We start from the raw sequence: 12,527 nt of genomic DNA, 5'->3' as shown, positions 1-12,527 counted from the left end.
AGGTTAATTTATAGTGTATATCTGACTTACCCTGACTAGGATTGTGGTTCTTGCTTGGACAAGATGCATACCTCTCCCAACCACAAACCCAATTTCGAACAACTTCTCATTTTCTGGATGGTACCATGGCAGTACAGCAGCGTTATCAAATGCAACATATGGTGCAGAATGCAAAAAAAGATGGGAAGCTGTGTATTGCCCAAACTATACAAGAAGGCCAGTCACATTGTAGTGTTGGTTTGCACAATATTCCCAGGAGCCCCAAACGTTTTCAACTTACTAGGTGAATGGGACTCCACAGTTGTGTCATAAAATGATATACCAGAGTGCCTCTATACATCCTTAGAAGATGTTTCCTCAAGGAACATGTCATCCACAAAAATATGAATCCAGTCTAAGGGTACAAATTGCAGTATAAACTTTACATGAAGCATTTCCATTTAGTGGGCGAATTTGAAGCTGATATCTAATAAGGGGGCCATCAAGTGAGCACTCTTCCTGTGCTCCACATGGCAGCACCTGCATTCTACATATGGAATAATAAATGGTTGTGAAATCAAAAGATCTAAGATAACACCCAACCTGAAAATATATCAAAAATAGGCACATGTTACCATAGTAGTCACGGGAAGTAAAGGAAACTACTTTGCGGGAGAATGCTCTTCTTGTGGAGCAGAATTGCATTAGTCACAATAAGGTTAGTCGGTGGCAAAAGTGGGCTGACCCATTGCCGCATGCTAAATGCTGTGATAGGTGATAGAACTAGGTGAATGACATATCCACAGACCAATGGATGAATATATACTTTAAAAAGAAAATGTTGTGGCAAAAGCTAGACCTAATAATGCAGCTGCCATTTCCCCTACCCAGGGAGTGCCAAGGATTTCTTGGAGGCCTAATCACCCGGCCAGGGAAGGGAAGGGCAAATGCTATGAAGCAATTGTGTCCCATTGTGGACTGCCCCTGTGCCTGTGGGATCAACCCCCAAAAAACCTATCCCTGGTGTACGGTGGGGATTTTTACATAGGCATCACAATTGAACTGCCATTGCTCAGTAGGAATCCATTTAACAGAGACTCTTCTGGAAAGGGAAGGCTCCTCTTTCCAGTGCTGCCTCTGCAATGTTTGTGTGTGTAGCTGAAGGCAGGGAGAAATCCTACTGGATGCATGCCATACTACTGTCCTGCTCTATTTGGTTGCATCATTCGGGGCGTCATTGATGACAGCATGCCTGTGATGTGGCAGGACCGTCCATGGAGTGATGCAGAAGCAATTCCTCTTCATCACCAGATTACAAGATGTTCACATCCTCCATATTGTATATGTAGTATGGAGTATTTCAGCATCTCTGCCTTCACCGGTGAAAGGTTAAACTTCATCAAGAAAGGCAACATCATAACGAGCACCAACCGTATATTTGTAAAGCTAGTCACCTATGCTGACAGGATATAAGGCAGTAATGCTTGGTAAGTATTCAATGATGCAATTAGGGACTTTATCCCACTTTATGATGTAAGGTTTTTTTGGGGGTGTTGGAAATTTAACATTAACATTGTGTTGTTCTTCAGGCATCAAACTCACCTTAAGTGGGCTCTATAATTACTACCAAGTCTGCCTTTTTGGTTGTTATTGGAATGCTACAAGTTGTTTGCGCCTCAAAAAAAATCTTGCAAAACTCATTCCCCAGAAAAAACTAAATGTTTCAGGATCTTTTTGAGCTTGAATGGTCTTGTCTGCTAGTAAAAGATGTTAATACTATAAAAGGAGAATTAATTCCACACCAACCGTGTTAAGCCTGAGATAGCAAAGGAAGCCATGGAGATCATAGTAATCCTGGTCCGTGACACAAAAGCTGAATCAATAATTCTGATGTTTGAATTTGCACAGCAAATGAACAATACTAATTGTATCTGTAATTCCGAGGTGAAAAAATTACCATGGGATTATAAATAAACACCTATGGAGCTCCGGTGGAATACAGAAAAATTATTGTTTGAGAGCCAATTCTCGAGTCTTAGGGCCACATGTATCAACCAAAAGAATCGGCCCGTTTGTGTATGCAAAAAAGGCTTTTTACATGTATCAAAACGCATTTTGTGATTTGGTAACCTGTTACCGAATCTCAAAATGGGTTGGCGATTCAGTATTTGGAAGAGGCGTGTTTAGGGGGTCCCTTCCAAATATCGAATCCTACTGGTATGCTTGAATGTTTTGTGACTGTTAATGCTGTCGCAAAATATTCACATTTTACCACTTACTTCAAATAGGCGATAACCCATTCGCAAATAGGAAAGGGTCCCCAGGAACCTCTTTCCCTTTGGGTATGGTTGTAAAAACGTTTTTTAAGAGCAGGCAGTGGTCCCATGGACCACTGTCTGCTCCTAAAAAATTAAAAGAAAAGATTTCTTTTTTTTTTAACCCAAACCATTTTTCTTTAAGGAAAATGAGCCACACTTAAAAAAAAGATTGATTTATTTAAAAGCAATCACAGATGTGGTGGTCTGCTGACCCCAGCAAGCCACCATCCCCGTGATTTTAGTGATTCCGAGGTGTCGCAAGTTGCGATCCACCAAAGTATTATTAATGAGGTAGATCAATTTCTGACCCCCCTAGGAATCGGTATATGAAACTCTTGGAGTTTCATACATTGAAAATTGTGATTACCTAATTGCGATTCTCAGAAAATCGCAATTAGATATTTGCAATATCCAATTTTGATACCTGTGGCCCTAAGTCGTTTTTAAATTTCCTTGCAATTTTGCTGGAAAAAGTTTTTAGGTTAGCCCTTTAGAATCTATGCCCAAAAACACCCACGGTATTATCACATGTATTTATATCACATGCAGTTTCACAATATTACTTGTAATAATATTGAGACTTACTCAGAAGGGCCTAAAAGTGGTGAACCAAATGGAAGTCCTAAGATTTGTCAGCATACCATCAATAGGCGAACAAGGCCTTAATAAGTGGTCCTTATATCCATTCATGCTGAAAAGATTAGAAGTGCTGAACTCCAGCATTAGATCTTCTAGTAATTTCCTTACAATATGTGTGTAAATGAACCAGCAATCCCTGCCATATATTCCAATCCGTGGATGAAATCCGTGGATGAAAGCCTCTTTAAGCAAGTATATTATACATATCATCTTAGTATAATCTAAAGGTCTTAACTACCGCCAGACCTAAAAAACATGACATGCATTACTAGAGCAAAGCTGTGTGTGGCACTCTGTGGCAAATTCATCTAAAGATCCCAAAAATAAAACACATTTCCAGTGGTTCTGGCTATAAGGTACACCAATAAATACACACCACAAAAGATATCACATACATGTGTCACACCTCTACTACACCATAACTGAGCACGCACTCAGAAAAGATCAACACAAACAAAAACTGTGAACCAAAATGATTGATATCAAAGTTATGTCCCTTTCACAGTCCTACGCTGTCACAAGCTGAAGACATTCACCCCCCCCCCCCCCACCCCGCCCTCACTAACGTGGAAACAAGACCAACATTTCTCAGAGCGATCACAGAATGGCTGTCACATATCTCTCATGGCCAAGTCGGCAAGGTCAAACTAAACTATATACAATCAAAATGACCAGGAAAAGTAACAATACATAGAAATAACTCCATCTAGAACATCAGTTGTGACATTCAAGTCACAGAAAGGCACACGACATAGGAGCCACAAGTTTCAACATGAGAGAGAGAGTTGCCACTAATCATCCCAAATGAATACTTCCTAAACAACAATTATAGAGGTGAAAGCGAAAAAAAACACGTTATCTCAAGTCCTCTGTAAAAATGTGACTTACATACAACCTACGCAACTTTCCCCCTAAGCATTTCTACTACTGTACAACATCGTTAACATTGGTTAATACAGCTATTTTAAACCCTTAGTTCGACACACTTAATGTATGTTTCACAAAATATCTCCTTCAAAATATTAATGGTAAGGGATGTTACTTCCTGCTGCGCAGTGTATACATAAAATACACTAGTGTAACTACAGAGAGCCAAGCAGATAAGACTAATGCAAGCGATATTTTCAATATTTGTTTTCAACACATGTATATCATTTAAATGACCTATGTGCGCCCTACATCATACCACCCACCCACTCTAGTATCGTAGGCACGTTTTCTGACGTAGCTCTCGTTGCATGCGTGAGAGCAGCTTTATAGTGAATACACAATGTTTCTAGTCGTGAGATGTGAGGATGCATGACATGTTATTGGACATTTCCTAATCTGGTAATCGAGGAATATACCACGTGGAGCAACCACAGCATTTCAGGCCCATCAGCGGTTGCAACCAGTTTAAACCGCCTATTGAGTTTATATGAGGTTATATCCTGAACAAGATAGATCAAACCAAATAAAACATTTGATGTCATCTGTAGAACTGTCATGCATATATAATTATTTGAAACGCTATCCACGGAGGCAGACATAATCCCACTTCATTCTCAAGCCATTACATTATAATTCCCACAGTGACCGGGTGAGAGGAATGATCACTTGATTACCGAGAGGGTGGAAACAAACATGGCTGGAGATGCTGGGATTCATACTTATCTCCGTTTTAAGTAAGCCAATTCCCCACTTGTAGAAAGGAACGCGTTTGCAAATATTTATCTTCATGTAGACTCAAACTTGTAAAATCGCTTAAAGTTTGAAACTGGCTGAGTACCCAGATTATAAATAAAGGCACCCAGATGGACCAGGGAGCTTTTTCTCCCTTCATCCATTTCGGGTCAGAAGTCTCATGGCTATGTCCGAGAACCCTAAGGCTCTGATTGGCTTGTTCACAGCAAAAACGAATTGTTGTGACTGTCATTACAGAACCTGAGTATGGTCTTTAAGTCCTTGAAATATATAATAACGGGCATGCAAGGTGACATGGTGAGTACACTACAAACTACAGGTAACACAGGGACTGGGGGTGGGTGTAATTCCGTGCAGCGTAATCACTCGGATTTGCCGAAGTATGTCATGAGAGATTATGCGGAATTATATAGGAAGAGTAATTTTGCTTTTAGCAATTTTTCTTCAAGCAAGAATGGCCCCTCTGGTCCAAAATGGATGCCAGCATGCATTTTGCGCTAAGAAGTAGTGCTAAATGCAACAGAATACGAATAGCGAGCAGCTGCTCGTGTTCACTAAATGTGCTCTTGGGGTATGATTTTTAAGCAACTTCAGGCATTTAGTGCTATTTTCATACTTCAAAATGCACCCTTGCATCCAAAATGGATGCCAGGATGGAGTTTTGCACTGAGAAATAGCACTAAATGCAGCAGAACATGAATATCTTGTGCTAGCTAAATGACCTCTTGCAGTAGGATTTTCCCCCCTTATTACACAAACAGGAGAAATCACATAATTATCAGTAATTTTGCTTGAAAGAGTAATATGGAATTACCAAAATTAGTCTGATTACTCCGGAATAATTGAAAGTCCGTCCAGGTCTAAGGCACATTAAAGAAACATCATGTTTGCATGGGATTTGCAGACCACAGTGGTGGGTTCGGAAACTCCGCAAGGTATTTCGATATTTGCAGACCTGCCTTCTGGGGCTTTGGAGCATTAGCTAGACCTTTTATCATTATTAACATCAGTGTTCACATATTTACAAGTATATATAAACCACCTTATAGCTGTTTTGCGAATCTGTGAGACTAAATTAAAAAAGTTGTTACTCAGTGGGAAATGCACTGTAGTACATTACGAAACCTGTAGTTAATGCATTACAAAGATCGTTGTGTAACCATAGAGCCACACAATTAAATCTTGGTTATTGCAGTGGAGAATAAGAACTTGTGTATTTTTAGTGCAATGAGGTCACAGCCTGTGACAGAATTCACTGTGAATCTGTAAGTTATTATTTTATACTTGCATTACACACAGTATGAGACAGACTGATACTAAATGTGTAAATAGCTTTATGATAAATTGGTGCTTCCAAAATGTCAATTTTAGTAATATCAGGGTGTATGTAATGATTTTATTTTTAAATAACTGTCCCTTCAACACCTCCTTAGGGGTACTAAGGGCTGTGTAAATACAGTTACAATTAAAAACAAGAACTTCACAGTCCAATTGGTAACTCTTTGCACTACCACAAAAAAAAACAAATCTTTGTCATCACAAAGGCAGGAGTGACTCACATGGTCCCAAGCACCCTTTACACTTGCAGATTAACTAATAGGGCACATTTGCATTTCTTTCAGACAAACAGGCACCCTAACAAGAAACCTTTACACAGCACAGGAGACTCAGATGAAGCATTTTAAAGAGCAAAATTAGCTACCCCATGAGGGTTGTCTTTTTGCAAAACGAAAATAAACGTTTTGGAATCCAGGCACATCAGGGTGACTAACTGGCATGGGAGAGGATGACCAACTGGCATGGGACAGAAGGTCAAAATCCAGGACAAAACTATGGGACAAAAGTTAAGTTTTACAGACACATCAGTGCCATTGTGAGATGTAAAACAGCACACATAGGATGTACCTAATTGGGACCTGCAGTGCTGGACTGGATGGCAGTCCTTCAAGTGGCCAGCGTTATGTGTCAGATCGCTTCAGATATTCCATGTCTGTTCAGCTGGTGAAGACTGGTTTAGGGGCTGATACAGTACTGCGTAATGAATAAGACCCATAGAGGACAGGTCTTGTGTGAGGGTAAGAGCATTAAACAGGAACAGGGAGCTATTAACCTGCCTGCATGAGCTATATTTGGTTGCCCACTGCTGAATGTTATTGTAATATTGAGGGTCAGAGTGGTCAGGTAGAAGTTGACATTACTATATAATGACACGGTTTGTGGCTAGTCATATATCAGCATCCTTATTTTACCTGTATATTGAAACTAGTATACTGCTTGGGATGTTTCATTTCTGTGAGCTGTAAACTGCAGATTTTTGTTGATGCACAGAATTGTGCTACAGACTAGAAACTGTATAAACTGTTAAGGCTTTATTGCAGGGTAGAAGGAGGCACTGTCTTTTACATACAAAACATTTTCTATTGAATGAAAGCAAAATGCTAACATGCAGTTATACTGATAAAACTATATAGCGCACAAATACTAATGTGTGGAAATGTAGTTTCGGCAAATATGTGTCATTTGAACATCACCAAGTAATGTGTATTGATTGTTTTGATACTGTTGAAGCTCTGTTTCCAGCACACTTCTGAATTACAAACAAGTGGTCCATTTGTGGTTTCCAAACTGCTGATCTGTTTTGAAACATTTGCATGGTTCATTTGCAGATATTTAAAAGTTGTGTGTCACAAATAAACTGACAGCTTACATCCTTTGTTTCCACGACCCCAAGAAGATTTGGGAAAACATGGTGCATTCTACGACATATTTGTCAATATATATCAATTGTATTAGCCTCTAAAGCAGGGTAAATTATGATCTTACTGTGCACCAAGATACAACAATGATGAGGCTCTTCAATGATTCCTTCACTATCACCAGCAGTGCGTTTCACTCAAGTGTATTTCATTTGTTTTATAGTGCCTTTCATGCCAGTGTAGGGTGCCAGAGCACTTTACATCATACACACGCACACACACACACACACACAAAACACACACACAGACAATGAATCATATATGTGTAAATCAGTATATAGAAAATGTTACGTAAGGCAACGGGGACTACAAGATGTAGGATGCACGTCACCCATACTGGGAGCTATTTTGTAAGAGTGCTTTGTCTGAAGAAGCTCGAACTCAGTATTCAGAACATAACACAGTAGTTAGCATAGGAGCAGCACCGCCAAGCAGCACAACAATAGAATGTCTCTTGTGGTACCACGGCACTGTGCAAGGAATTTGGTTCTGATTTTTGGCAGGCAGAAGGAGAATTTCAGCCCGAGTTCTGCGCTTGCTGCCTGATGTGTTGGTTTGGGATAGTGGGTTGAGTGAACCAGGGGCAGTGTCAACCATTCATTCTTTCATCCATCATTTAATCTTTCACCATTAATTGTGTCCTTCCATCTGTGTGCCCATCCATATCCAAACCTATTCAACGATTTCCAAACTGATCCATCATCTATCCTTCCATTCATCATTTCACTCATCAATACCTCGCTCCACCCTTTCACTCATCCATCCATCATCCATCCTTCCAGCCATCCATCCTTTCACTCATCCATCCGCACTTCCACCCATCCATCCAATCCCTCATCCATCCAGCCATTTACCCTTCCACCTATCCAGCTATCCTTACTCATCGATCCATTCACCCAGTCACGCATCCATACATTCATTCCTCCTGTTAGAAAAGGGGATCTCTGGTTGGCTAAGGCTTGCGCCAAAGCCAGGCAGAGACCATCACTCTAGTCAGGGAAAGGGAGTTACACGCCTAAGATAACCCCTGCTCACCCACTTGGTAGCTTGGCGCGAGCAGTTAGGCTTATCTCGGTGGCGATGTGTAAAGCATTTGCACAACACACACAGTAACAACACACTAGGCACACCACAAAAGGAACTCCACAGAAGGTTATATAAAAATAGCCTTTGTAATATAATAAAAACACATCAGATAGTAATCACACAATATACACTGTGCCAACTGGCACGGGCAATATTTACAAGGGACTATTTACACATGACAGGGCCACGTGGGCCACCGTCAGAATTAGCACTTGTTAAAGAAATTGTAAAAAGCAAGAATACATATGAATTTAGAACACAGCCAGTAATCACTGGCAGACACTATACTCAGCGTCAACCTGTAATACAAATCAGAACAGGCATAGTAACACATAGGCAAGAACTCTATTCTGAGCCAACCTCATAAGCAAAATAGGATAAACCATAATCTCCTAAACATCAGGAAATACACTTAATCACATAAACTGCTGTAGGGAATAAATCAAACCTAGACCACAGTAGAAGTAAAACAGTAGGTAAACCCTATCAAGTATAAAAGCACATAACCTGTAGTAGGGAATAAATCAAACCTAGACCACAGTAGATAATTACAACTTAAGGTAAAACCTAAGAATCACAAAAGCACATCTATGAGCATAAATCAAGGTGCATAAATCATTCAACAAACATTACATTTCCTAGCACCTATATAAATGACCTTAGGGCCTTGAGCCCTATAAAACCTAATAGTCCCCAGGGCCAACTGGCCATATATAAGGGGCTCAAATGCCCTTTGTCCATAAAGTCAGGGCCGCTGTCTAAACAGCGACAGTCACGGGGGTGCACTTGGCGCAAACCTAAACTTGGCAGCTGCCCACTACTTGCTGGGCAGCTGGGAAGATCAATGAAGGCCTAAAGGTTGCAGCTGGCACTAAGTGCTGCGCAGCTGTGCAGGCCAGGGTAGGGAGAAAGGAGTGCGTCTCACTCCTGGATAAAAGTACATGTCCCCCCTAGAAGAAAGAACCTAAACAGTGCAGATGCCCACTAATTGCTGGGCAGCTGGGAATCAGCAAAATGCGGCATGGGCTCTCTGTAGCCCTCTAAACAAATATGCGTGGGCCATTGGAGCCATCTGGGCTCTGCAAATCAATCAGCAACTGTTTGGAGCCATCTAGGCTCAGTACATAAATCATGTACCCCTTGGGAACCATCTGGCTCTGCAACTAAGGGGGCCACAACGTTGAAGCTCTCAGGCCCTCAAAATAACCGATGTCTCGGAGCACTCTGCCTCCTAAAATAATGATGCCCTATATAGGGAGCAAAGACTGGCCCCCAAATACTGTAAAGGGCGCTGGTGCTAAAAATAATATTGCCCCATGTCGGAGCCATACGAGAGCTCTAAAAATGCGTTAGACAACGTTGGGGCGGCCTGCTGCCATTCGGGGCCGCCCTATACTGAGGCATGGCACCGGTCACGTGCCTCGCTATGGGCCCCCCCTCTCCATCGACAACACTCACTGGACTGCTCCTTCTCCGGACTGCTGGCACCTGCAGGGCTTCTCCTCCCAGCGCAGCACAGCTTCTCAAGTGCGGCGAGAGTCTCCTTGCACGCGGGGCTTCCCTCGGACTCCCGGGAGCCCCGCGCGCCTGCGATCTCCACTCAGCGGCTTCAGACGGCGGGCGGGACTTCCTGTGGCACTGCAGGCCCCGCCCACATCCCTGGCAACAGATGCCTGACTTCCTGTGGGCCGCGGCGGTGAAACGAAGGGCACAATGAGGGGTAGGCTCCCTCAGAATTAAAAGTAAATAGCGGGGTGGGCACCCGCGGGGATAAACATTGAAATGAGCGGGGTGGCACCCGTGTATTAAAAATTAAAATAGGCAGCCATGACGCGGGGTGGGCACCCACTAGGAATAACAAATACAACCGGCCAGAATGCAGGGTGGGCACCTGCAAGTGGACATTAAAGTAAGCAGGCATAATGCACACAGCGTTCCCAGGGCGCTAAATGTAACCAGGGGTCCTGGAATAAAGAGGGCAAAGGAAAAAGGGTTCCAGGGCAAAGCAAAGTCCCCCCAATTCTTTCCAGGCAGGCAGAGGGGTCCCCCAGAAGTCCTCCAGGCATCCAGGGGCTGGGCAGAGCCCAGGGAGGCAAGCCTTCCCCTGAGCTCCAGCAGCAGCACGCCCCTGGCAGATTCCAGTACAAGACAAGAACATTTACTTGGGGTCATAAGGCCCCTCCATTATACACAGAAATCCTTTGATGTAGCAGTGTAGGCAAGGGGAGAACCAGATGCAACTGGTTCTTGAGCACTTTGTTTTGCTCAGCCCCTCTTCCTATTCACAAGACAGGCCAGGGACATCAGACGCACCACAGGGGGTGGAGCCAGCATTGTGGAGGGAAAGCCCAGCCCTATTCAGGTCCCAGGTGCACTCCTCCCTGTCATCAAGCATGCAGATCTCTCCATTCACCACCGGGGCAGACCCATCCTGACACCTGGAGCCAGGCTCACCAGCCAGCTCCAGCCAATCACAAACCAGCACATTCACTGCACAGACAGGCCAACTTCTAGAAGTGGCACTTCCACACTAGCTACAATAAATCCGCACATATCATCGCGCAGCATTTAATCTCACAAGTTCACACTTACCAAACTTGACCTTGCACTCCCCACACATCAGGAACTATCATGGACGCACATATTCCCCATGCATTCCTATGGGAGGGAAGACCAACTCAGCACACACACTCAGAGTGCGCACGCACTTTACACTGGCCCACAGTGCTAAAGTTCGCAGAGGCCTAAAATCACTATCACCATGCCAGAGACTAAAGGCAAAAATTCTAGGGGTGAACCTGCCAAAAAGGCCCAAGTCCAACACATCCATTTACCATTTCACTCATCCATCCATTCTTTCATGCAGCTATTCACCCTCCCTTTCACTCATCTATGCATTCTTGCACTGATCCATCCTTACATTCTTCTTTTCATTCATACATACACCTTTGTGTCCATCTGTCCTGTCAATCATATTTCCATACTTTCACTCATCCATCAATCCTCCCTTTCTCTCTCTCCATCCCCCTTTCACTTAGCCATCCCTTCACCAATCCATCCATCCACCAATCCATCCAACCACTCGTCCACTTATGAATCCATCCATTGACCCTATCCATACTTTCTCTTATCCATCCACCCACCCTTTTACTCATCCATTCATCCTTTTGCCGATCTACCTTCCCTTTCACTCATTCATCCATCCTTACGTGCACCCTTTCACTTATCCGTTCATCCATTCACCCTTACACTCATCATTTCATCAATCCATCCATCATTTCTCCCATCCATCCACCCATCTACTCCACCATCATCCACCCTTTCAGTCATCATCCATCCTTTCACTCACCCATTCACCCTTTCACTCACTCATCCACCCATACATCCACCATTCCACCCAAACATCTATTTATTTACCGATTGCCTCATCCACCAGTCCACTCACTCACTCTTCCATCCATCCATCCTTTCTCTTAGTATCCATCCTTTCACCCTTTCAATCATCCATTCATCCTTTCACTAATCCATCCATTTACCCATCCACCCATCCCTTCACTTGCTCACTCACCCACCTCTTCACATTAATTATGAGCTGAGCCTTTGTCTACAGAGTTGCAGACAGAAGAGGCCCATCATGAACTCCACTGTATTTCCTACAGCAAAGGGTGGCGTCGGGAAGGGTTCACTATGCTCCTGCACATAGGCAATCTGAAAACGTGGAAGTCATGAGTCATGCAGAATGCACATTGCAAGACGTGAGGTGACTGTGAAGACATGGTGGTGTTTCCACAGCTTTAAGTGGGTGCAAAAAAAGTTGGGGTCTCTCCAAAGGGCATGTCTGATGTAAATATGGGCTGGCATAAAACACATGAGCTATAAATCTGTGCTTAGCATAGTGTGCTGCCTGACTGTTATCTGCTACTTCTGTTATTGTATCCAGATATATTATACATTACACCTACAACAAGCCAGGACAATTGGCTTTGTCAATGGGTGTTAGTTGCATAAAATAAAAAAGCAGCAACTATGTCTTCATTGTAAATAATATTGAAAATGTTTCAGTTCT

Source organism: Lissotriton helveticus, chromosome 4_1 (assembly GCF_964261635.1).
Source record: "Lissotriton helveticus chromosome 4_1, aLisHel1.1, whole genome shotgun sequence".
NCBI lineage: Eukaryota > Metazoa > Chordata > Amphibia > Caudata > Salamandridae > Lissotriton > Lissotriton helveticus.
This window is presented reverse-complemented; position numbering follows the sequence as displayed.